The sequence below is a fragment of the Cervus elaphus genome, unplaced genomic scaffold (assembly GCF_910594005.1).
Source record: "Cervus elaphus unplaced genomic scaffold, mCerEla1.1, whole genome shotgun sequence".
Lineage (NCBI taxonomy): Eukaryota > Metazoa > Chordata > Mammalia > Artiodactyla > Cervidae > Cervus > Cervus elaphus.
This window is the reverse complement of record NW_025316779.1, coordinates 1,480,443-1,506,767: the sequence shown is the minus strand read 5'-3', so window position 1 is coordinate 1,506,767 and position 26,325 is coordinate 1,480,443.

The window sequence follows — 26,325 nt, the reverse complement described above, 5'->3', positions numbered from 1 at the left end:
GGCACTGATCTCCGCATACCTCTGGAGTTTTCAAAGGATTTGAGGCCTCCTGTCGCGATGAGGTGGGGAACTAGGTCTTTCTCTGTGGTCTCCACAGGGGATTCAGACACCCTTTACTCTTGGGAGATGCAAGACGAGGCTGCATTTCAGTCACTGCAGGGATATCCGGCCTTATTTCGAGTCAGGGCATCGCGGTGTCCATTCCACTTGAGGGCGCAAACTCAGGGTCCCTCTCACATACCTAGAGCTGAGAGAAGCCTCCTCTTGAGGTGCTTGTGGTAAGGTGGTATTCCTCTGGAGTCGAAGCCAGGGACTAACCTCTCATCTCGAGTTGATTTTTGGTCCACGGAGCTCTTTCGTGTTGCTACAGTGACCTCAGGATCCCTCTAGCCTTGAAACAGTGTTCTTGGGGTTTCTCTGGAGTGCCATGAAGGAAATCAAGGCTCCTTTCATGTGTGATGTGCAACACAGAATTGCTCTGCACGCAGTGCAGGGGAATCGGGCCTCATCTCACGGCGAGGGGGAAGTCTCATGGTTTTTCTCGAGTTGTGGCGGGAACCTGGGGTATATTCTCGAGTTACGACGGGGATGGCCCTTCCACACACGTGTTTGTTCAGCCTCGTCAGGACTCTTGCCTAGTTGCGAGACACAACTCGGGATTCTCCTCGAGGCTTGGCAAGGCAATTGGGACGCCTCTCCAGCTGAGGCGGGAGACCAAGTGTCCCTTTCCACGTGCCACAGGAATCCTGGGACTCCTATCAAGTTTCACGAGGAGTCAGGCATCGTCTCCTTTGGAGGCACTGATCTCCGCGTACCTCTGGAGTTTTCAAAGTATGTGAGGCCTCCGGTCGCGATGAGGTGGGGAACTAGGTCTTTCTCTGTGGTCTCCACAGGGGATTCAGACATCCTTTCATCTTGGGAGATGCAAGACGAGCCTGCATTCAAGTCACTGCAGGGATATCCAGCCTTATTTCGCGTCAGGGCATCGCGGTGTCCATTCCACTTGAGGCCGCAAACTCAGAGTCCCTCTCACATACCTAGAGCTGAGAGAAGCCTCCTCTTGAGGTGCTTGTGGTAAGGTGGTATTCCTCTGGAGACGAAGCCAGGGACTAACCTCTCATCTCGAGTTGATTTTTGGCCCACGGAGCTCTTTCGTGTTGCTACAGTGACCTCAGGATCCCTCTAGCCTTGAAACAGTGTTCTTGGGGTTTCTCTGGAGTGCCATCAAGGAAATCAAGGCTCCTTTCATGTGTGATGTGCAACACGGAATTGCTCTGCATGCAGTGCAGGGGAATCGGGCCTCATCTCGCGGCGAGGGGGAAGTCTCATGGTTTTTCTCGAGTTGCGGCGGGAACCTGGGGTATATTCTCGAGTTACGACAGGGATGGCCCTTCCACCCACGTATTTCTTCAGCGACGTCAGGACTCCTGCCTAGTTGCGAGGGACAACTCGGGATTCTCCTCGAGGCTTGGCAGGGCAATTGGGACGCCTCTCCAGCTGAGGCGGGAGACCAAGTGTCCCTTTCCAAGTGCCACAGGAATCCTGGGACTCCTATCAAGTTTCACGAGGAGTCAGGCATCGTCTCCTTTGGAGGCACTGATCTCCGCATACCTCTGGAGTTTTCAAATGATGTGAGGCTATCGGTCGCGATGAGGTGGGGAACTAAGTCTTTTTCTGTGCTTTCCACAGGGGATTCAGACATCCTTTCGTCCTGGGAGATGCAAGACGACCCTGCATTGAAGTCACTGCAGGGATATCCGGCCTTATTTCGAGTCAGGGCATCGCGGTGTCCATTCCACTTGAGGCCGCAAAATCAGGGTCCCTCTCACATACCTAGAGCTGAGAGAAGCCTCCTCTTGAGGTGCTTGTGGTAAGGTGGTATTCCTCTGGAGACGAATCCAGGGACTAACCTCTCTTTTCGAGTTGATTTTTGGTCCACAGAGTTCTTTCGTGTTGCTACAGTGACCTCAGGATCGCTCTATCCTTGAAACAGTGTTCTTGGGGTTTCTCTGGAGTGCCATCAAGGAAATCAAGGCTCCTTTCATGTGTGATGTGCAAGACGGAATTGCTCTGCACGCAGTACAGGGGAATCGGGCCTCATCTCGCATCGAGGGGGAAGTCTCATGGTTTTTCTCGAGTTCCGGCGGGAACCTGGGGTATATTCTCGAGTTACGACGGGGATGGCCCTTCCACCCACGTGTTTGTTCAGCCACGTCAGGACTCCTGCCTAGTTGCGAGGGACAACTCGGGATTCTCCTCGAGGCTTGGCAGGGCAATTTGAACGCCTCTCCAGCTGAGGCGGGAGACCAAAGGTCCCTTTCCACGTGCCACAAGAATCCTGGGACTCCTATCAAGTTTCACGAGGAGTCAGGCATCGTCTCCTTTGGAGGCACTGATCTCCGCGTACCTCTGGAGTTTTCAAAGGATGTGAGGCCTCCGGTCGCGATGAGGTGGGGAACTAGGTGTTTCTCTGTGGTCTCCACAGGGGATTCAGACATCCTTTCTTCTTGGGAGATGCAAGACGAGCCTGCATTCAAGTCACTGCAGGGATATCCGGCCTTATTTCGAGTCAGGGCATCGCGGTGTCCATTCCACTTGAGGCCGCAAACTCAGGGTCCCTCTCACATACCTAGAGCTGAGAGAAGCCTCCTCTTGAGGTGCTTGTGGTAAGGTGGTATTCCTCAGGAGTCGAAGCCAGGGACTAACCTCTCATCTCGTGTTGATTCTTGGTCCACGGAGCTCTTTCGTGTTGCTACAGTGACCTCAGGATCCCTCTAGCCTTGAAACAGTGTTCTTGGGGTTTCTCTGGAGTGCCATCAAGGAAATCAAGGCTCCTTTCATGTGTGATGTGCAAGACGGAATTGCTCTGCACGCAGTGCAGGGGAATCGAGCCTCATCTCGCGGCGAGGGGGAAGTCTCATGGTTTTTCTCGAGTTGCGGCGGGAACCTGGGGTATATTCTCGAGTTCCGACGGGGCTGGCCCTTCCACACACGTGTGTGTTCAGCCATGTCAGGACTCCTGCCTAGTTGCGAGGGACAACTCGGGATTCTCCTCGAGGCTTTGCAGGGCAATTGGGACGCCTCTCCAGCTGAGACGGGAGACCAATGGTCCCTTTCCACGTGCCACAGGAATCCTGGGTCTCCTATCAAGTTTCACGAGGAGTCAGGCATCGTCTCCTTTGGAGGCACTGATCTCCGCATACCTCTGGAGTTTTCAAAGGATTTGAGGCCTCCTGTCGCGATGAGGTGGGGAACTAGGTCTTTCTCTGTGGTCTCCACAGGGGATTCAGACACCCTTTCATCTTGGGAGATGCAAGACAAGCCTGCATTCCAGTCACTGCAGGGATATCCGGCCTTATTTCGAGTCAGGGCATCGCGGTGTCCATTCCACTTGAGGCCACAAACTCAGGGTCCCTCTCACATACCTAGAGCTGAGAGAAGCCTCCTCTTGAGGTGCTTGTGGTATGGTGGTATTCCTCTGGAGTCGAAGCCAGGGACTAACCTCTCATCTCGAGTTGATTTTTGGTCCACGGAGCTCTTTCGTGTTGCTACAGTGACCTCAGGATCCCTCTAGCCTTGAAACAGTGTTCTTGGGGTTTCTCTGGAGTGCCATCAAGGAAATCAAGGCTCCTTTCATGTGTGATGTGCAACACAGAATTGCTCTGCACGCAGTGCAGGGGAATCGGGCCTCATCTCACGGCGAGGGGGAAGTCTCATGGTTTTTCTCGAGTTGTGGCGGGAACCTGGGGTATATTCTCGAGTTACGACGGGGATGGCCCTTCCACACACGTGTTTGTTCAGCCTCGTCAGGACTCTTGCCTAGTTGCGAGACACAACTCGGGATTCTCCTCGAGGCTTGGCAAGGCAATTGGGACGCCTCTCCAGCTGAGGCGGGAGACCAAGTGTCCCTTTCCACGTGCCACAGGAATCCTGGGACTCCTATCAAGTTTCACGAGGAGTCAGGCATCGTCTCCTTTGGAGGCACTGATCTCCGCGTACCTCTGGAGTTTTCAAAGGATGTGAGGCCTCCGGTCGCGATGAGGTGGGGAACTAGGTCTTTCTCTGTGGTCTCCACAGGGGATTCAGACATCCTTTCATCTTGGGAGATGCAAGACGAGCCTGCATTCAAGTCACTGCAGGGATATCCAGCCTTATTTCGCGTCAGGGCATCGCGGTGTCCATTCCACTTGAGGCCGCAAACTCAGGGTCCCTCTCACATACCTAGAGCTGAGAGAAGCCTCCTCTTGAGGTGCTTGTGGTAAGGTGGTATTCCTCTGGAGACGAAGCCAGGGACTAACCTCTCATCTCGAGTTGATTTTTGGCCCACGGAGCTCTTTCGTGTTGCTACAGTGACCTCAGGATCCCTCTAGCCTTGAAACAGTGTTCTTGGGGTTTCTCTGGAGTGCCATCAAGGAAATCAAGGCTCCTTTCATGTGTGATGTGCAACACGGAATTGCTCTGCATGCAGTGCAGGGGAATCGGGCCTCATCTCGCGGCGAGGGGGAAGTCTCATGGTTTTTCTCGAGTTGCGGCGGGAACCTGGGGTATATTCTCGAGTTACGACAGGGATGGCCCTTCCACCCACGTGTTTCTTCAGCGACGTCAGGACTCCTGCCTAGTTGCGAGGGACAACTCGGGATTCTCCTCGAGGCTTGGCAGGGCAATTGGGACGCCTCTCCAGCTGAGGCGGGAGACCAAGTATCCCTTTCCAAGTGCCACAGGAATCCTGGGACTCCTATCAAGTTTCACGAGGAGTCAGGCATCGTCTCCTTTGGAGGCACTGATCTCCGCGTACCTCTGGAGTTTTCAAATGATGTGAGGCTATCGGTCGCGATGAGGTGGGGAACTAAGTCTTTTTCTGTGCTTTCCACAGGGGATTCAGACATCCTTTCGTCCTGGGAGATGCAAGACGACCCTGCATTGAAGTCACTGCAGGGATATCCGGCCTTATTTCGAGTCAGGGCATCGCGGTGTCCATTCCACTTGAGGCCGCAAAATCAGGGTCCCTCTCACATACCTAGAGCTGAGAGAAGCCTCCTCTTGAGGTGCTTGTGGTAAGGTAGTATTCCTCTGGAGACGAATCCAGGGACTAACCTCTCTTTTCGAGTTGATTTTTGGTCCACAGAGTTCTTTCGTGTTGCTACAGTGACCTCAGGATCGCTCTATCCTTGAAACAGTGTTCTTGGGGTTTCTCTGGAGTGCCATCAAGGAAATCAAGGCTCCTTTCATGTGTGATGTGCAAGACGGAATTGCTCTGCACGCAGTACAGGGGAATCGGGCCTCATCTCGCATCGAGGGGGAAGTCTCATGGTTTTTCTCGAGTTCCGGCGGGAACCTGGGGTATATTCTCGAGTTACGACGGGGATGGCCCTTCCACCCACGTGTTTGTTCAGCCACGTCAGGACTCCTGCCTAGTTGCGAGGGACAACTCGGGATTCTCCTCGAGGCTTGGCAGGGCAATTTGAACGCCTCTCCAGCTGAGGCGGGAGACCAAAGGTCCCTTTCCACGTGCCACAAGAATCCTGGGACTCCTATCAAGTTTCACGAGGAGTCAGGCATCGTCTCCTTTGGAGGCACTGATCTCCGCGTACCTCTGGAGTTTTCAAAGGATGTGAGGCCTCCGGTCGCGATGAGGTGGGGAACTAGGTCTTTCTCTGTGGTCTCCACAGGGGATTCAGACATCCTTTCTTCTTGGGAGATGCAAGACGAGCCTGCATTCAAGTCACTGCAGGGATATCCGGCCTTATTTCGAGTCAGGGCATCGCGGTGTCCATTCCACTTGAGGCCGCAAACTCAGGGTCCCTCTCACATACCTAGAGCTGAGAGAAGCCTCCTCTTGAGGTGCTTGTGGTAAGGTGGTATTCCTCAGGAGTCGAAGCCAGGGACTAACCTCTCATCTCGTGTTGATTCTTGGTCCACGGAGCTCTTTCGTGTTGCTACAGTGACCTCAGGATCCCTCTAGCCTTGAAACAGTGTTCTTGGGGTTTCTCTGGAGTGCCATCAAGGAAATCAAGGCTCCTTTCATGTGTGATGTGCAAGACGGAATTGCTCTGCACGCAGTGCAGGGGAATCGAGCCTCATCTCGCGGCGAGGGGGAAGTCTCATGGTTTTTCTCGAGTTGCGGCGGGAACCTGGGGTATATTCTCGAGTTCCGACGGGGCTGGCCCTTCCACACACGTGTGTGTTCAGCCATGTCAGGACTCCTGCCTAGTTGCGAGGGACAACTCGGGATTCTCCTCGAGGCTTTGCAGGGCAATTGGGACGCCTCTCCAGCTGAGACGGGAGACCAATGGTCCCTTTCCACGTGCCACAGGAATCCTGGGTCTCCTATCAAGTTTCACGAGGAGTCAGGCATCGTCTCCTTTGGAGGCACTGATCTCCGCATACCTCTGGAGTTTTCAAAGGATTTGAGGCCTCCTGTCGCGATGAGGTGGGGAACTAGGTCTTTCTCTGTGGTCTCCACAGGGGATTCAGACACCCTTTCATCTTGGGAGATGCAAGACAAGCCTGCATTCCAGTCACTGCAGGGATATCCGGCCTTATTTCGAGTCAGGGCATCGCGGTGTCCATTCCACTTGAGGCCACAAACTCAGGGTCCCTCTCACATACCTAGAGCTGAGAGAAGCCTCCTCTTGAGGTGCTTGTGGTATGGTGGTATTCCTCTGGAGTCGAAGCCAGGGACTAACCTCTCATCTCGAGTTGATTTTTGGTCCACGGAGCTCTTTCGTGTTGCTACAGTGACCTCAGGATCCCTCTAGCCTTGAAACAGTGTTCTTGGGGTTTCTCTGGAGTGCCATCAAGGAAATCAAGGCTCCTTTCATGTGTGATGTGCAACACAGAATTGCTCTGCACGCAGTGCAGGGGAATCGGGCCTCATCTCGCGGCGAGGGGGAAGTCTCATGGTTTTTCTCGAGTTGCGACGGGAACCTGGGGTATATTCTCGAGTTACGACGGGGATGGCCCTTCCACACACGTGTTTGTTCAGCCACGTCAGGACTCTTGCCTAGTTGCGAGACACAACTCGGGATTCTCCTCGAGGCTTGGCAAGGCAATTGGGACGCCTCTCCAGCTGAGGCGGGAGACCAAGGGTCCCTTTCCACGTGCCACAGGAATCCTGGGACTCCTATCAAGTTTCACGAGGAGTCAGGCATCGTCTCCTTTGGAGGCACTGATCTCCGCGTACCTCTGGAGTTTTCAAAGGATGTGAGGCCTCCGGTCGCGATGAGGTGGGGAACTAGGTCTTTCTCTGTGGTCTCCACAGGGGATTCAGACATCCTTTTATCTTGGGAGATGCAAGACGAGCCTGCATTCAAGTCACTGCAGGGATATCCAGCCTTATTTCGCGTCAGGGCATCGCGGTGTCCATTCCACTTGAGGCCGCAAACTCAGGGTCCCTCTCACATACCTAGAGCTGAGAGAAGCCTCCTCTTGAGGTGCTTGTGTTAAGGTGGTATTCCTCTGGAGTCGAAGCCAGGGACTAACCTCTCATCTCGAGTTGATTTTTGGCCCACGGAGCTCTTTCGTGTTGCTACAGTGACCTCAGGATCCCTCTAGCCTTGAAACAGTGTTCTTGGGGTTTCTCTGGAGTGCCATCAAGGAAATCAAGGCTCCTTTCATGTGTGATGTGCAACACGGAATTGCTCTGCACGCAGTGCAGGGGAATCGGGCCTCATCTCGCAGCGAGGGGGATGTCTCATGGTTTTTCTCGAGTTGCGGCGGGAACCTGGGGTATATCCTCGAGTTACGACGGGGATGGCCCTTCCACCCACGTGTTTCTTCAGCGACGTCAGGACTCCTGCCTAGTTGCGAGGGACAACTCTGGATTCTCCTCGAGGCTTGGCAGGGCAATTGGGACGCCTCTCCAGCTGAGGCGGGAGACCAAGTGTCCCTTTCCAAGTGCCACAGGAATCCTGGGACTCCTATCAAGTTTCACGAGGAGTCAGGCATCGTCTCCTTTGGAGGCACTGATCTCCGCGTACCTCTGGAGTTTTCAAAGGATGTGAGGCCTCCGGTCGCGATGAGGTGGGGAACTAGGTCTTTCTCTGTGGTCTCCACAGGGGATTCAGACATCCTTTCTTCTTGGGAGATGCAAGACGAGCCTGCATTCAAGTCACTGCAGGGATATCCAGCCTTATTTCGAGTCAGGGCATCGCGGTGTCCATTCCACTTGAGGCCACAAACTCAGGGTCCCTCTCACATACCTAGAGCTGAGAGAAGCCTCCTCTTGAGGTGCTTGTGGTAAGGTGGTATTCCTCAAGAGTCGAAGCCAGGGACTAACCTCTCATCTCGTGTTGATTCTTGGTCCACGGAGCTCTTTCGTGTTGCTACAGTGACCTCAGGATCCCTCTAGCCTTGAAACAGTGTTCTTGGGGTTTCTCTGGAGTGCCATCAAGGAAATCAAGGCTCCTTTCATGTGTGATGTGCAAGACGGAATTGCTCTGCACGCAGCGCAGGGGAATCGGGCCTCATTTTGCGGAGAGGGGGACGTCTCATGGTTTTTCTCGAGTTGCGGCGGGAACCTGGGGTATATTCTCGAGTTCCGACGGGGATGGCCCTTCCACACACGTGTGTGTTCAGCCATGTCAGGACTCCTGCCTAGTTGCGAGGGACAACTCGGGATTCTCCTCGAGGCTTTGCAGGGCAATTGGGACGCCTCTCCAGCTGAGACGGGAGACCAAGGGTCCCTTTCCACGTGCCACAGGAATCCTGGGTCTCCTATCAAGTTTCACGAGGAGTCAGGCATCGTCTCCTTTGGAGGCACTGATCTCCGCATACCTCTGGAGTTTTCAAAGGATTTGAGGCCTCCTGTCGCGATGAGGTGGGGAACTAGGTCTTTCTCTGTGGTCTCCACAGGGGATTCAGACACCCTTTCGTCTTGGGAGATGCAAGACGAGGCTGCATTTCAGTCACTGCAGGGATATCCGGCCTTATTTCGAGTCAGGGCATCGCGGTGTCCATTCCACTTGAGGCCACAAACTCAGGGTCCCTCTCACATACCTAGAGCTGAGAGAAGCCTCCTCTTGAGGTGCTTGTGGTAAGGTGGTATTCCTCTGGAGTCGAAGCCAGGGACTAACCTCTCATCTCGAGTTGATTTTTGTTCACGGAGCTCTTTCGTGTTGCTACAGTGACCTCAGGATCCCTCTAGCCTTGAAACAGTGTTCTTGGGGTTTCTCTGGAGTGCCATGAAGGAAATCAAGGCTCCTTTCATGTGTGATGTGCAACACAGAATTGGTCTGCACGCAGTGCAGGGGAATCGGGCCTCTTCTCGCGGCGAGGGGAAATCTCATGGTTTTTCTCGAGTTGCGGTGGGAACCTGGGGTATATTCTCGAGTTACGACGGGGATGGCCCTTCCACACACGTGTTTGTTCAGCCACGTCAGGACTCTTGCCTAGTTGCGAGACACAACTCGGCATTCTCCTCGAGGCTTGGCAAGGCAATTGGGACGCCTCTCCAGCTGAGGCGGGAGACCAAGGGTCCCTTTCCACGTGCCACACGAATCCTGGGACTCCTATCAAGTTTCACGAGGAGTCAGGCATCGTCTCCTTTGGAGGCACTGATCTCCGCGTACATCCGGAGTTTTCAAAGGATGTGAGGCCTCCGGTCGCGATGAGGTGGGGAACTAGGTCTTTCTCTGTGGTCTCCACAGGGGATTCAGACATCCTTTCATCTTGGGAGATGCAAGACGAGCCTGCATTCAAGTCACTGCAGGGATATCCAGCCTTATTTCGCGTCAGGGCATCGCGGTGTCCATTCCACTTGAGGCCGCAAACTCAGGGTCCCTCTCACATACCTAGAGCTGAGAGAAGCCTCCTCTTGAGGTGCTTGTGGTAAGGTGGTATTCCTCTGGAGTCGAAGCCAGGGACTAACCTCTCATCTCGAGTTGATTTTTGGCCCACGGAGCTCTTTCGTGTTGCTACAGTGACCTCAGGATCCCTCTAGCCTTGAAACAGTGTTCTTGGGGTTTCTCTGGAGTGCCATCAAGGAAATCAAGGCTCCTTTCATGTGTGATGTGCAACACGGAATTGCTCTGCTCGCAGTGCAGGGGAATCGGGCCTCATCTCGCGGCGAGGGGGAAGTCTCATGGTTTTTCTCGAGTTGCAGCGGGAACCTGGGGTATATTCTCGAGTTACGCCGGGGATGGCCCTTCCACCCACGTGTTTCTTCAGCGACGTCAGGACTCCTGCCTAGTTGCGAGGGACAACTCTGGATTCTCCTTGAGGCTTGGCAGGGCAATTGGGACGCCTCTCCAGCTGAGGCGGGAGACCAAGTGTCCCTTTCCAAGTGCCACAGGAATCCTGGGACTCCTATCAAGTTTCACGAGGAGTCAGGCATCGTCTCCTTTGGAGGCACTGATCTCCGCGTACCTCTGGAGTTTTCAAAGGATGTGAGGCCTCCGGTCGCGATGAGGTGGGGAACTAGGTCTTTCTCTGTGGTCTCCACAGGGGATTCAGACATCCTTTCGTCTTGGGAGATTCAAGACGAGCCTGCATTCAAGTCACTGCAGGGATATCCGGCCTTATTTCGCGTCAGGGCATCGCGGTGTCCATTCCACTTGAGGCCGCAAACTCAGGGTCCCTCTCACATACCTAGAGCTGAGAGAAGCCTCCTCTTGAGGTGCTTGTGGTAAGGTGGTATTCCTCAGGAGTCGAAGCCAGGGACTAACCTCTCATCTCGTGTTGATTCTTGGTCCACGGAGCTCTTTCGTGTTGCTACAGTGACCTCAGGATCCCTCTAGCCTTGAAACAGTGTTCTTGGGGTTTCTCTGGAGTGCCATCAAGGAAATCAAGGCTCCTTTCATGTGTGATGTGCAAGACGGAATTGCTCTGCACGCAGTGCAGGGGAATCGGGCCTCATTTTGCGGAGAGGGGGAAGTCTCATGGTTTTTCTCGAGTTGCGGCGGGAACCTGGGGTATATTCTCGAGTTCCGACGGGGATGGCCCTTCCACACACGTGTGTGTTCAGCCATGTCAGGACTCCTGCCTAGTTGCGAGGGACAACTCGGGATTCTCCTCGAGGCTTTGCAGGGCAATTGGGACGCCTCTCCAGCTGAGACGGGAGACCAAGTGTCCCTTTCCACGTGCCACAGGAATCCTGGGTGTCCTATCAAGTTTCACGAGGAGTCAGGCATCGTCTCCTTTGGAGGCACTGATCTCCGCATACCTCTGGAGTTTTCAAAGGATGTGAGGCCTCCGGTCGCGATGAGGTGGGGAACTAGGTCTTTCTCTGTGGTCTCCACAGGGGATTCAGACATCCTTTCTTCTTGGGAGATGCAAGACGAGCCTGCATTCAAGTCACTGCAGGGATATCCAGCCTTATTTCGAGTCAGGGCATCGCGGTGTCCATTCCACTTGAGGCCGCAAACTCAGGGTCCCTCTCACATACCTAGAGCTGAGAGAAGCCTCCTCTTGAGGTGCTTGTGGTAAGGTGGTATTCCTCAAGAGTCGAAGCCAGGGACTAACCTCTCATCTCGTGTTGATTCTTGGTCCACGGAGCTCTTTCGTGTTGCTACAGTGACCTCAGGATCCCTCTAGCCTTGAAACAGTGTTCTTGGGGTTTCTCTGGAGTGCCATCAAGGAAATCAAGGCTCCTTTCATGTGTGATGTGCAAGACGGAATTGCTCTGCACGCAGCGCAGGGGAATCGGGCCTCATTTTGCGGAGAGGGGGAAGTCTCATGGTTTTTCTCGAGTTGCGGCGGGAACCTGGGGTATATTCTCGAGTTCCGACGGGGATGGCCCTTCCACACACGTGTGTGTTCAGCCATGTCAGGACTCCTGCCTAGTTGCGAGGGACAACTCGGGATTCTCCTCGAGGCTTTGCAGGGCAATTGGGACGCCTCTCCAGCTGAGACGGGAGACCAAGGGTCCCTTTCCACGTGCCACAGGAATCCTGGGACTCCTATCAAGTTTCACGAGGAGTCAGGCATCGTCTCCTTTGGAGGCACTGATCTCCGCATACCTCTGGAGTTTTCAAAGGATTTGAGGCCTCCTGTCGCGATGAGGTGGGGAACTAGGTCTTTCTCTGTGGTCTCCACAGGGGATTCAGACACCCTTTCGTCTTGGGAGATGCAAGACGAGGCTGCATTTCAGTCACTGCAGGGATATCCGGCCTTATTTCGAGTCAGGGCATCGCGGTGTCCATTCCACTTGAGGCCACAAACTCAGGGTCCCTCTCACATACCTAGAGCTGAGAGAAGCCTCCTCTTGAGGTGCTTGTGGTAAGGTGGTATTCCTCAGGAGTCGAAGCCAGGGACTAACCTCTCATCTCGAGTTGATTTTTGTCCACGGAGCTCTTTCGTGTTGCTACAGTGACCTCAGGATCCCTCTAGCCTTGAAACAGTGTTCTTGGGGTTTCTCTGGAGTGCCATGAAGGAAATCAAGGCTCCTTTCATGTGTGATGTGCAACACAGAATTGGTCTGCACGCAGTGCAGGGGAATCGGGTCTCTTCTCGCGGCGAGGGGAAATCTCATGGTTTTTCTCGAGTTGCGGTGGGAACCTGGGGTATATTCTCGAGTTACGACGGGGATGGCCCTTCCACACACGTGTTTGTTCAGCCACGTCAGGACTCTTGCCTAGTTGCGAGACACAACTCGGGATTCTCTTCGAGGCTTGGCAAGGCAATTGGGACGCCTCTCCAGCTGAGGCGGGAGACCAAGGGTCCCTTTCCACGTGCCACACGAATCCTGGGACTCCTATCAAGTTTCACGAGGAGTCAGGCATCGTCTCCTTTGGAGGCACTGATCTCCGCGTACATCCGGAATTTTCAAAGGATGTGAGGCCTCCGGTCGCGATGAGGTGGGGAACTAGGTCTTTCTCTGTGGTCTCCACAGGGGATTCAGACATCCTTTCATCTTGGGAGATGCAAGACGAGCCTGCATTCAAGTCACTGCAGGGATATCCAGCCTTATTTCGCGTCAGGGCATCGCGGTGTCCATTCCACTTGAGGCCGCAAACTCAGGGTCCCTCTCACATACCTAGAGCTGAGAGAAGCCTCCTCTTGAGGTGCTTGTGGTAAGGTGGTATTCCTCTGGAGTCGAAGCCAGGGACTAACCTCTCATCTCGAGTTGATTTTTGGCCCACGGAGCTCTTTCGTGTTGCTACAGTGACCTCAGGATCCCTCTAGCCTTGAAACAGTGTTCTTGGGGTTTCTCTGGAGTGCCATCAAGGAAATCAAGGCTCCTTTCATGTGTGATGTGCAACACGGAATTGCTCTGCTCGCAGTGCAGGGGAATCGGGCCTCATCTCGCGGCGAGGGGGAAGTCTCATGGTTTTTCTCGAGTTGCAGCGGGAACCTGGGGTATATTCTCGAGTTACGCCGGGGATGGCCCTTCCACCCACGTGTTTCTTCAGCGACGTCAGGACTCCTGCCTAGTTGCGAGGGACAACTCTGGATTCTCCTCGAGGCTTGGCAGGGCAATTGGGACGCCTCTCCAGCTGAGGCGGGAGACCAAGTGTCCCTTTCCAAGTGCCACAGGAATCCTGGGACTCCTATCAAGTTTCACGAGGAGTCAGGCATCGTCTCCTTTGGAGGCACTGATCTCCGCGTACCTCGGGAGTTTTCAAAGGATGTGAGGCCTCCGGTCGCGATGAGGTGGGGAACTAGGTCTTTCTCTGTGCTCTCCACAGGGGATTCAGACATCCTTTCGTCTTGGGAGATTCAAGACGAGCCTGCATTCAAGTCACTGCAGGGATATCCGGCCTTATTTCGCGTCAGGGCATCGCGGTGTCCATTCCACTTGAGGCCGCAAACTCAGGGTCCCTCTCACATACCTAGAGCTGAGAGAAGCCTCCTCTTGAGGTGCTTGTGGTAAGGTGGTATTCCTCAGGAGTCGAAGCCAGGGACTAACCTCTCATCTCGTGTTGATTCTTGGTCCACGGAGCTCTTTCGTGTTGCTACAGTGACCTCAGGATCCCTCTAGCCTTGAAACAGTGTTCTTGGGGTTTCTCTGGAGTGCCATCAAGGAAATCAAGGCTCCTTTCATGTGTGATGTGCAAGACGGAATTGCTCTGCACGCAGTGCAGGGGAATCGGGCCTCATTTTGCGGAGAGGGGGAAGTCTCATGGTTTTTCTCGAGTTGCGGCGGGAACCTGGGGTATATTCTCGAGTTACGACGGGGATGGCCCTTCCACACACGTGTGTGTTCAGCCATGTCAGGACTCCTGCCTAGTTGCGAGGGACAACTCGGGATTCTCCTCGAGGCTTTGCAGGGCAATTGGGACGCCTCTCCAGCTGAGACGGGAGACCAAGGGTCCCTTTCCACGTGCCACAGGAATCCTGGGTCTCCTATCAAGTTTCACGAGGAGTCAGGCATCGTCTCCTTTGGAGGCACTGATCTCCGCATACCTCTGGAGTTTTCAAAGGATTTGAGGCCTCCTGTCGCGATGAGGTGGGGAACTAGGTCTTTCTCTGTGGTCTCCACAGGGGATTCAGACATCCTTTCTTCTTGGGAGATGCAAGACGAGCCTGCATTCAAGTCACTGCAGGGATATCCGGCCTTATTTCGAGTCAGGGCATCGCGGTGTCCATTCCACTTGAGGCCGGAAACTCAGGGTCCCTCTCACATACCTAGAGCTGAGAGAAGCCTCCTCTTGAGGTGCTTGTGGTAAGGTGGTATTCCTCAGGAGTCGAAGCCAGGGACTAACCTCTCATCTCGAGTTGATTCTTGGTCCACGGAGCTCTTTCGTGTTGCTACAGTGACCTCAGGATCCCTCTAGCCTTGAAACAGTGTTCTTGGGGTTTCTCTGGAGTGCCATCAAGGAAATCAAGGCTCCTTTCATGTGTGATGTGCAAGACGGAATTGCTCTGCACGCAGCACAGGGGAATCGGGCCTCATTTTGCGGAGAGGGGGAAGTCTCATGGTTTTTCTCGAGTTGCGGCGGGAACCTGGGGTATATTCTCGAGTTACGACGGGGATGGCCCTTCCACACACGTGTGTGTTCAGCCATGTCAGGACTCCTGCCTAGTTGCGAGGGACAACTCGGGATTCTCCTCGAGGCTTTGCAGGGCAATTGGGACGCCTCTCCAGCTGAGACGGGAGACCAAGGGTCCCTTTCCACGTGCCACAGGAATCCTGGGTCTCCTATGAAGTTTCACGAGGTGTCAGGCATCGTCTCCTTTGGAGGCACTGATCTCCGCATACCTCTGGAGTTTTCAAAGGATTTGAGGCCTCCTGTCGCGATGAGGTGGGGAACTAGGTCTTTCTCTGTGGTCTCCACAGGGGATTCAGACACCCTTTCGTCTTGGGAGATGCAAGACGAGGCTGCATTTCAGTCACTGCAGGGATATCCGGCCTTATTTCGAGTCAGGGCATCGCGGTGTCCATTCCACTTGAGGCCACAAACTCAGGGTCCCTCTCACATACCTAGAGCTGAGAGAAGCCTCCTCTTGAGGTGCTTGTGGTAAGGTGGTATTCCTCTGGAGTCGAAGCCAGGGACTAACCTCTCATCTCGAGTTGATTTTTGGTCCACGGAGCTCTTTCGTGTTGCTACAGTGACCTCAGGATCCCTCTAGCCTTGAAACAGTGTTCTTGGGGTTTCTCTGGAGTGCCATGAAGGAAATCAAGGCTCCTTTCATGTGTGATGTGCAACACAGAATTGGTCTGCACGCAGTGCAGGGGAATCGGGCCTCATCTCGCGGCGAGGGGAAATCTCATGGTTTTTCTCGAGTTGCGGTGGGAACCTGGGGTATATTCTCGAGTTACGACGGGGATGGCCCTTCCACCCACGTGTTTGTTCAGCCACGTCAGGACTCTTGCCTAGTTGCGAGACACAACTCGGGATTCTCTTCGAGGCTTGGCAAGGCAATTGGGACGCCTCTCCAGCTGAGGCGGGAGACCAAGGGTCCCTTTCCACGTGCCACAGGAATCCTGGGACTCCTATCAAGTTTCACGAGGAGTCAGGCATCGTCTCCTTTGGAGGCACTGATCTCCGCGTACCTCTGGAGTTTTCAAAGGATGTGAGGCCTCCGGTCGTGATGAGGTGGGGAACTAGGTCTTTCTCTGTGGTCTCCACAGGGGATTCAGACATCCTTTCATCTTGGGAGATGCAAGACGAGCCTGCATTCAAGTCACTGCAGGGATATCCAGCCTTATTTCACGTCAGGGCATCGCGGTGTCCATTCCACTTGAGGCCGCAAACTCAGGGTCCCTCTCACATACCTAGAGCTGAGAAAAGCCTCCTCTTGAGGTGCTTGTGGTAAGGTGGTATTCCTCTGGAGTCGAAGCCAGGGACTAACCTCTCATCTCGAGTTGATTTTTGGCCCACGGAGCTCTTTCGTGTTGCTACAGTGACCTCAGGATCCCTCTAGCCTTGAAACAGTGTTCCTGGGGTTTCTCTGGAGTGCCATCAAGGAAATCAAGGCTCCTTTCATGTGTGATGTGCAACACGGAATTGCTCTGCACGCAGTGCAGGGGAATCGGGCCTCATCTCGCAGCGAGGGGGAAGTCTCATGGTTTTTCTCGAGTTGAGGCGGGAACCTGGGGTATATTCTCGAGTTACGACGGGGATGGCCCTTCCACCCACGTGTTTCTTCAGCGACGTCAGGACTCCTGCCTAGTTGCGAGGGACAACTCGGGATTCTCCTCGAGGCTTGGCAGGGCAATTGGGACGCCTCTCCAGCTGAGGCGGGAGACCAAGTGTCCCTTTCCAAGTGCCACAGGAATCCTGGGACTCCTATCAAGTTTCACGAGAAGTCAGGCATCGTCTCCTTTGGAGGCACTGATCTCCGCGTACCTCTGGAGTTTTCAAATGATGTGAGGCTATCGGTCGCGATGAGGTGGGGAACTAAATCTTTCTCTGTGCTTTCCACAGGGGATTCAGACATCCTTTCGTCCTGGGAGATGCAAGACGAGCCTGCATTGAAGTCACTGCAGGGATATCCGGCCTTATTTCGAGTCAGGGCATCGCGGTGTCCATTCCACTTGAGGCCGCAAACTCAGGATCCCTCTCACATACCTAGAGCTGGGAGAAGCCTCCTCTTGAGGTGCTTGTGGTAAGGTGGTATTCCTCAGGAGTCGAAGCCAGGGACTAACCTCTCATCTCGTGTTGATTCTTGGTCCACGGAGCTCTTTCGTGTTGCTACAGTGACCTCAGGATCCCTCTAGCCTTGAAACAGTGTTCTTGGGGTTTCTCTGGAGTGCCATCAAGGAAATCAAGGCTCCTTTCATGTGTGATGTGCAACACGGAATTGCTCTGCACGCAGTGCAGGGGAATCGGGCCTCATCTCGCGGCGAGGGGGAAGTCTCATGGTTTTTCTCGAGTTGCGGCGGGAACCTGGGGTATATTCTCGAGTTACGACGGGGATGGCCCTTCCACCCACGTGTTTCTTCAGCGACGTCAGGACTCCTGCCTAGGTGCGAGGGACAACTCGGGATTCTCCTCGAGGCTTTGCAGGGCAATTGGGACGCCTCTCCAGCTGAGACGGGAGACCAAGTGTCCCTTTCCACGTGCCACAGGAATCCTGGGACTCCTATCAAGTTTCACGAGGAGTCAGGCATCGTCTCCTTTGGAGGCACTGATCTTCGCATACCTCTGGAGTTTTCAAAGGATTTGAGGCCTCCTGTCGCGATGAGGTGGGGAACTAGGTCTTTCTCTGTGGTCTCCACAGGGGATTCAGACACCCTTTCGTCTTGGGAGATGCAAGACAAGCCTGCATTCCAGTCACTGCAGGGATATCCGGCCTTATTTCGAGTCAGGGCATCGCGGTGTCCATTCCACTTGAGGCCACAAACTCAGGGTCCCTCTCACATACCTAGAGCTGAGAGAAGCCTCCTCTTGAGGTGCTTGTGGTAAGGTGGTATTCCTCTGGAGTCGAAGCCAGGGACTAACCTCTCATCTCGAGTTGATTTTTGGTCCACGGAGCTCTTTCGTGTTGCTACAGTGACCTCAGGATCCCTCTAGCCTTGAAACAGTGTTCTTGGGGTTTCTCTGGAGTGCCATGAAGGAAATCAAGGCTCCTTTCATGTGTGATGTGCAACACAGAATTGCTCTGCACGCAGTGCAGGGGAATCGGGCCTCATCTCGCGGCGAGGGTGAAGTCTCATGGTTTTTCTCGAGTTGCGGCGGGAACCTGGGGTATATTCTCGAGTTACGACGGGGATGGCCCTTCCACACACGTGTTTGTTCAGCCACGTCAGGACTCTTGCCTAGTTGCGAGACACAACTCGGCATTCTCCTCGAGGCTTGGCAAGGCAATTGGGACGCCTCTCCAGCTGAGGCGGGAGACCAAGGGTCCCTTTCCACGTGCCACAGGAATCCTGGGACTCCTATCAAGTTTCACGAGGAGTCAGGCATCGTCTCCTTTGGAGGCACTGATCTCCGCGTACCTCTGGAGTTTTCAAAGGATGTGAGGCCTCCTGTCGCGATGAGGTGGGGAACTAGGTCTTTCTCTGTGGTCTCCACAGGGGATTCAGACATCCTTTCATCTTGGGAGATGCAAGACGAGCCTGCATTCAAGTCACTGCAGGGATATCCAGCCTTATTTCGCGTCAGGGAATCACGGTGTCCATTCCACTTGAGGCCGCACACTCAGGGTCCCTCTCACATACCTAGAGCTGAGAGAAGCCTCCTCTTGAGGTGCTTGTCGTAAGGTGATATTCCTCTGGAGACGAATCCAGGGACTAACCTCTCTTTTCGAGTTGATTTTTGGTCCACAGAGTTCTTTCGTGTTGCTACAGTGACCTCAGGATCCCTCTAGCCTTGAAACAGTGTTCTTGGGGTTTCTCTGGAGTGCCATCAAGGAAATCAAGGCTCCTTTCATGTGTGATGTGCAAGACGGAATTGCTCTGCACGCAGTGCAGGGGAATCGGGCCTCATCTCGCGGCGAGGGGGAAGTCTCATGGTTTTTCTCGAGTTGCGGCGGAAACCTGGGGTATATTCTCGAGTTACGACGGGGATGGCCCTTGCACCCACGTGTTTCTTCAGCGACGTCAGGACTCCTGCCTAGTTGCGAGGGACAACTCGGGATTCTCCTCGAGGCTTGGCAGGGCAATTGGGACGCCTCTCCAGCTGAGACGGGAGACCAAGGTTCCCTTTCCATGTGCCACAGGAATCCTGGGTCTCCTATCAAGTTTCACGAGGAGTCAGGCATCGTCTCCTTTGGAGGCACTGATCTCCGCATACCTCTGGAGTTTTCAAAGGATTTGAGGCCTCCTGTCGCGATGAGGTGGGGAACTAGGTCTTTCTCTGTGGTCTCCACAGGGGATTCAGACACCCTTTCGTCTTGGGAGATGCAAGACGAGCCTGCATTCCAGTCACTGCAGGGATATCCGGCCTTATTTCGAGTCAGGGCATCGCGGTGTCCATTCCACTTGAGGCCGCAAACTCAGGGTCCCTCTCACATACCTAGAGCTGAGAAAAGCCTCCTCTTGAGGTGCTTGTGGTAAGGTGGTATTCCTCTGGAGTCGAAGCCAGGGACTAACCTCTCATCTCGAGTTGATTTTTGGTCCACGGAGCTCTTTCGTGTTGCTACAGTGACCTCAGGATCCCTCTAGCCTTGAAACAGTGTTCTTGGGGTTTCTCTGGAGTGCCATGAAGGAAATCAAGGCTCCTTTCATGTGTGATGTGCAACACAGAATTGCTCTGCACGCAGTGCAGGGGAATCGGGCCTCATCTCGCGGCGACGGGGAAGTCTCATGGTTTTTCTCGAGTTGTGGCGGGAACCTGAGGTATATTCTCGAGTTACGACGGGGATGGCCCTTCCACACACGTGTTTGTTCAGCCATGTCAGGACTCTTGCCTAGTTGCGAGACACAACTCGGGATTCTCCTCGAGGCTTGGCAAGGAAATTGGGACGCCTCTCCAGCTGAGGCGGGAGACCAAGGGTCCCTTTCCACGTGCCACAGGAATCCTGGGACTCCTATCAAGTTTCACGAGGAGTCAGGCATCGTCTCCTTTGGAGGCACTGATCTCCGTGTACCTCTGGAGTTTTCAAAGGATGTGAGGCCTCCGGTCGCGATGAGGTGGGGAACTAGGTCTTTCTCTGTGGTCTCCACAGGGGATTCAGACATCCTTTCATCTTGGGAGATGCAAGACGAGCCTGCATTCAAGTCACTGCAGGGATATCCAGCCTTATTTCGCATCAGGGCATCGCGGTGTCCATTCCACTTGAGGCCGCAAACTCAGGGTCCCTCTCACATACCTAGAGCTGAGAGAAGCCTCCTCTTGAGGTGCTTGTGGTAAGGTGGTATTCCTCTGGAGACGAAGCCAGGGACTAACCTCTCATCTCGAGTTGATTTTTGGCCCACGGAGCTCTTTCGTGTTGCTACAGTGACCTCAGGATCCCTCTAGCCTTGCAACAGTGTTCTTGGGGTTTCTCTGGAGTGCCATCAAGGAAATCAAGGCTCCTTTCATGTGTGATGTGCAACACGGAATTGCTCTGCACGCAGTGCAGGGGAATCGGGCCTCATCTCGCGGCGAGGGGGAAGTCTCATGGTTTTTCTCGAGTTGCGGCGGGAACCTGGGGTATATTCTCGAGTTACGACGGGGATGGCCCTTCCACACACGTGTTTGTTCAGCCACGTCAGGACTCTTGCCTAGTTGCGAGACACAACTCGGGATTCTCCTCGAGGCATGGCAAGGCAATTGGGACGCCTCTCCAGCTGAGGCGGGAGACCAAGGGTCCCTTTCCACGGGCCACAGGAATCCTGGGACTCCTATCAAGTTTCACGAGGAGTCAGGCATCGTCTCCTTTGGAGGCACTGATCTCCGCATACCTCTGGAGTTTTCAAAGGATGTGAGGCTATCGGTCGCGATGAGGTGGGGAACTAAGTCTTTCTCTGTGCTTTCCACAGGGGATTCAGACATCCTTTCGTCCTGGGAGATGCAAGACGAGCCTGCATTGAAGTCACTGCAGGGATATCCGGCCTTATTTCGAGTCAGGGCATCGCGGTGTCCATTCCACTTGAGGACGCAAACTCAGGGTCCCTCTCACATACCTAGAGCTGAGAGAAGCCTCCTCTTGAGGTGCTTGTGGTAAGGTGGTATTCCTTTGGAGACGAATCCAGGGACTAACCTCTCTTTTCGAGTTGATTTTTGGTCCACAGAGTTCTTTCGTGTTGCTACAGTGACCTCAGGATCCCTCTATCCTTGAAACAGTGTTCTTGGGGTTTCTCTGGAGTGCCATCAAGGAAATCAAGGCTTCTTTCATGTGTGATGTGCAACACGGAATTGCTCTGCACGCAGTACAGGGGAATCGGGCCTCATCTCACATCGAGGGGAAGTCTCATGGTTTTTCTCGAGTTGCGGCGGGAACCTGGGGTATATTCTCGAGTTACGACGGGGATGGCCCTTCCACCCACGTGTTTGTTCAGCCACGTCAGGACTCCTGCCTAGTTGCGAGGGACAACTCGGGATTCTCCTCGAGGCTTGGCAGGGCAATTGGAACGCCTCTCCAGCTGAGGCGGGAGACCAAGGGTCCCTTTCCACGTGCCACAGGAATCCTGGGACTCCTATCAAGTTTCACGAGGAGTCAGGCATCGTCTCCTTTGGAGGCACTGATCTCCGCGTACCTCTGGAGTTTTCAAAGGATGTGAGGCCTCCGGTCGCGATGAGGTGGGGAACTAGGACTTTCTCTGTGGTCTCCACAGGGGATTCAGACATCCTTTCATCTTGGGAGATGCAAGACGAGCCTGCATTCAAGTCACTGCAGGGATATCCAGCCTTATTTCGCGTCAGGGCATCGCGGTGTCCATTCCACTTGAGGCCGCAATCTCAGGGTCCCTCTCACATACCTAGAGCTGAGAGAAGCCTCTTCTTGAGGTGCTTGTGGTAAGGTGGTATTCCTCTGGAGTCGAAGCCAGGGACTAACCTCTCATCTCGAGTTGATTTTTGGCCCACGGAGCTCTTTCGTGTTGCTACAGTGACCTCAGGATCCCTCTAGCCTTGAAACAGTGTTCTTGGGGTTTCTCTGGAGTGCCATCAAGGAAATCAAGGCTCCTTTCATGTGTGATGTGCAACACGGAATTGCTCTGCACGCAGTGCAGGGGAATCGGGCCTCATCTCGCGGCGAGGGGGAAGTCTCATGGTTTTTCTCGAGTTGCGGCGGGAACCTGGGGTATATTCTCGAGTTACGACGGGGATGGCCCTTCCACCCACGTGTTTCTTCAGCGACGTCAGGACTCCTGCCTAGTTGCGAGGGACAACTCTGGATTCTCCTCGAGGCTTGGCAGGGCAATTGGGACGCCTCTCCAGCTGAGGCGGGAGACCAAGTGTCCCTTTCCAAGTGCCACAGGAATCCTGGGACTCCTATCAAGTTTCACGAGGAGTCAGGCATCGTCTCCTTTGGAGGCACTGATCTCCGCGTACCTCTGGAGTTTTCAAAGGATGTGAGGCTATCGGTCGCGATGAGGTGGGGAACTAAGTCTTTCTCTGTGCTTTCCACAGGGGATTCAGACATCCTTTCGTCCTGGGAGATGCAAGACGAGCCTGCATTGAAGTCACTGCAGGGATATCCGGCCTTATTTCGAGTCAGGGCATCGCGGTGTCCATTCCACTTGAGGCCGCAAACTCAGGGTCCCTCTCACATACCTAGAGCTGAGAGAAGCCTCCTCTTGAGGTGCTTGTGGTAAGGTGGTATTCCTCTGGAGACGAATCCAGGGACTAACCTCTCTTTTCGAGTTGATTTTTGGTCCACAGAGTTCTTTCGTGTTGCTACAGTGACCTCAGGATCCCTCTATCCTTGAAACAGTGTTCTTGGGGTTTCTCTGGAGTGCCATCAAGGAAATCAAGGCTCCTTTCATGTGTGATGTGCAAGACGGAATTGCTCTGCACGCAGCACAGGGGAATCGGGCCTCATCTCGCATCGAGGGGGAAGTCTCATGGTTTTTCTCGAGTTGCGGCGGGAACCTGGGGTATATTCTCGAGTTACGACGGGGATGGCCCTTCCACACACGTGTTTGTTCAGCCACGTCAGGACTCTTGCCTAGTTGCGAGACACAACTCGGCATTCTCCTCGAGGCTTGGCAAGGCAATTGGGACGCCTCTCCAGCTGAGGCGGGAGACCAAGGGTCCCTTTCCACGTGCCACAGGAATCCTGGGACTCCTATCAAGTTTCACGAGGAGTCAGGCATCGTCTCCTTTGGAGGCACTGATCTCCGCGTACCTCTGGAGTTTTCAAAGGATGTGAGGCCTCCTGTCGCGATGAGGTGGGGAACTAGGTCTTTCTCTGTGGTCTCCACAGGGGATTCAGACATCCTTTCATCTTGGGAGATGCAAGACGAGCCTGCATTCAAGTCACTGCAGGGATATCCAGCCTTATTTCGCGTCAGGGCATCACGGTGTCCATTCCACTTGAGGCCGCACACTCAGGGTCCCTCTCACATACCTAGAGCTGAGAGAAGCCTCCTCTTGAGGTGCTTGTGGTAAGGTGGTATTCCTCTGGAGACGAATCCAGGGACTAACCTCTCTTTTCGAGTTGATTTTTCGTCCACAGAGTTCTTTCGTGTTGCTACAGTGACCTCAGGATCCCTCTAGCCTTGAAACAGTGTTCTTGGGGTTTCTCTGGAGTGCCATCAAGGAAATCAAGGCTCCTTTCATGTGTGATGTGCAAGACGGAATTGCTCTGCACGCAGTACAGGGGAATCGGGCCTCATCTCGCATCGAGGGGGAAGTCTCATGGTTTTTCTCGAGTTGCGGCGGGAACCTGGGGTATATTCTCGAGTTACGACGGGGATGGCCCTTCCACCCACGTGTTTGTTCAGCCACGTCAGGACTCCTGCCTAGTTGCGAGGGACAACTCGGGATTCTCCTCGAGGCTTGGCAGGGCAATAGGAACGCCTCTCCAGCTGAGGCGGGAGACCAAGTGTCCCTTTCCACGTGCCACAAGAATCCTGGGACTGCTATCAAGTTTAACGAGGAGTCAGGCATCGTCTCCTTTGGAGGCACTGATCTCCGCGTACCTCTGGAGTTTTCAAAGGATGTGAGGCCTCCGGTCGCGATGAGGTGGGGAACTAGGTGTTTCTCTGTGGTCTCCACAGGGGATTCAGACATCCTTTCTTCTTGGGAGATGCAAGACGATCCTGCATTCAAGTCACTGCAGGGATATCCGGCCTTATTTCGAGTCAGGGCATCGCGGTGTCCATTCCACTTGAGGCCGCAAACTCAGGGTCCCTCTCACATACCTAGAGCTGAGAGAAGCCTCCTCTTGAGGTGCTTGCGGTAAGGTGGTATTCCTCAGGAGTCGATGCCAGGGACTAACCTCTCATCTCGTGTTGATTCTTGGTCCACGGAGCTCTTTCGTGTTGCTACAGTGACCTCAGGATTCCTCTAGCCTTGAAACAGTGTTCTTGGGGTTTCTCTGGAGTGCCATCAAGGAAATCAAGGCTCCTTTCATGTGTGATGTGCAAGACGGAATTGCTCTGCACGCAGTGCAGGGGAATCGGGCCTCATCTCGCGGCGAGGGGGAAGTCTCATGGTTTTTCTCGAGTTGCGGCGGGAACCTGGGGTATATTCTCGAGTTACGACGGGGATGGCCCTTCCACACACGTGTTTGTTCAGCCACGTCAGGACTCTTGCCTAGTTGCGAGACACAACTCGGGATTCTCCTCAAGGCATGGCAAGGCAATTGGGACGCCTCTCCAGCTGAGGCGGGAGACCAAGGGTCCCTTTCCACGTGCCACAGGAATCCTGGGACTCCTATCAAGTTTCACGAGGAGTCAGGCATCGTCTCCTTTGGAGGCACTGATCTCCGCATACCTCTGGAGTTTTCAAAGGATGTGAGGCTATCGGTCGCGATGAGGTGGGGAACTAAGTCTTTCTCTGTGCTTTCCACAGGGGATTCAGACATCCTTTCGTCCTGGGAGATGCAAGACGAGCCTGCATTGAAGTCACTGCAGGGATATCCGGCCTTATTTCGAGTCAGGGCATCGCGGTGTCCATTCCACTTGAGGACGCAAACTCAGGGTCCCTCTCACATACCTAGAGCTGAGAGAAGCCTCCTCTTGAGGTGCTTGTGGTAAGGTGGTATTCCTTTGGAGACGAATCCAGGGACTAACCTCTCTTTTCGAGTTGATTTTTGGTCCACAGAGTTCTTTCGTGTTGCTACAGTGACCTCAGGATCCCTCTATCCTTGAAACAGTGTTCTTGGGGTTTCTCTGGAGTGCCATCAAGGAAATCAAGGCTTCTTTCATGTGTGATGTGCAACACGGAATTGCTCTGCACGCAGTACAGGGGAATCGGGCCTCATCTCGCATCGAGGGGAAGTCTCATGGTTTTTCTCGAGTTGCGGCGGGAACCTGGGGTATATTCTCGAGTTACGACGGGGATGGCCCTTCCACCCACGTGTTTGTTCAGCCACGTCAGGACTCCTGCCTAGTTGCGAGGGACAACTCGGGATTCTCCTCGAGGCTTGGCAGGGCAATTGGAACGCCTCTCCAGCTGAGGCGGGAGACCAAGGGTCCCTTTCCACGTGCCACAGGAATCCTGGGACTCCTATCAAGTTTCACGAGGAGTCAGGCATCGTCTCCTTTGGAGGCACTGATCTCCGCGTACCTCTGGAGTTTTCAAAGGATGTGAGGCCTCCGGTCGCGATGAGGTGGGGAACTAGGACTTTCTCTGTGGTCTCCACAGGGGATTCAGACATCCTTTCATCTTGGGAGATGCAAGACGAGCCTGCATTCAAGTCACTGCAGGGATATCCAGCCTTATTTCGCGTCAGGGCATCGCGGTGTCCATTCCACTTGAGGCCGCAATCTCAGGGTCCCTCTCACATACCTAGAGCTGAGAGAAGCCTCTTCTTGAGGTGCTTGTGGTAAGGTGGTATTCCTCTGGAGTCGAAGCCAGGGACTAACCTCTCATCTCGAGTTGATTTTTGGTCCACGGAGCTCTTTCGTGTTGCTACAGTGACCTCAGGATCCCTCTAGCCTTGAAACAGTGTTCTTGGGGTTTCTCTGGAGTGCCATCAAGGAAATCAAGGCTCCTTTCATGTGTGATGTGCAACACGGAATTGCTCTGCACGCAGTGCAGGGAAATCGGGCCTCATCTCGCGGCGAGGGGGAAGTCTCATGGTTTTTCTCGAGTTGCGGCGGGAACCTGGGGTATATTCTCGAGTTACGACGGGGATGGCCCTTCCACCCACGTGTTTCTTCAGCGACGTCAGGACTCCTGCCTAGTTGCGAGGGACAACTCTGGATTCTCCTCGAGGCTTGGCAGGGCAATTGGGACGCCTCTCCAGCTGAGGCGGGAGACCAAGTGTCCCTTTCCAAGTGCCACAGGAATCCTGGGACTCCTATCAAGTTTCACGAGGAGTCAGGCATCGTCTCCTTTGGAGGCACTGATCTCCGCGTACCTCTGGAGTTTTCAAAGGATGTGAGGCTATCGGTCGCGATGAGGT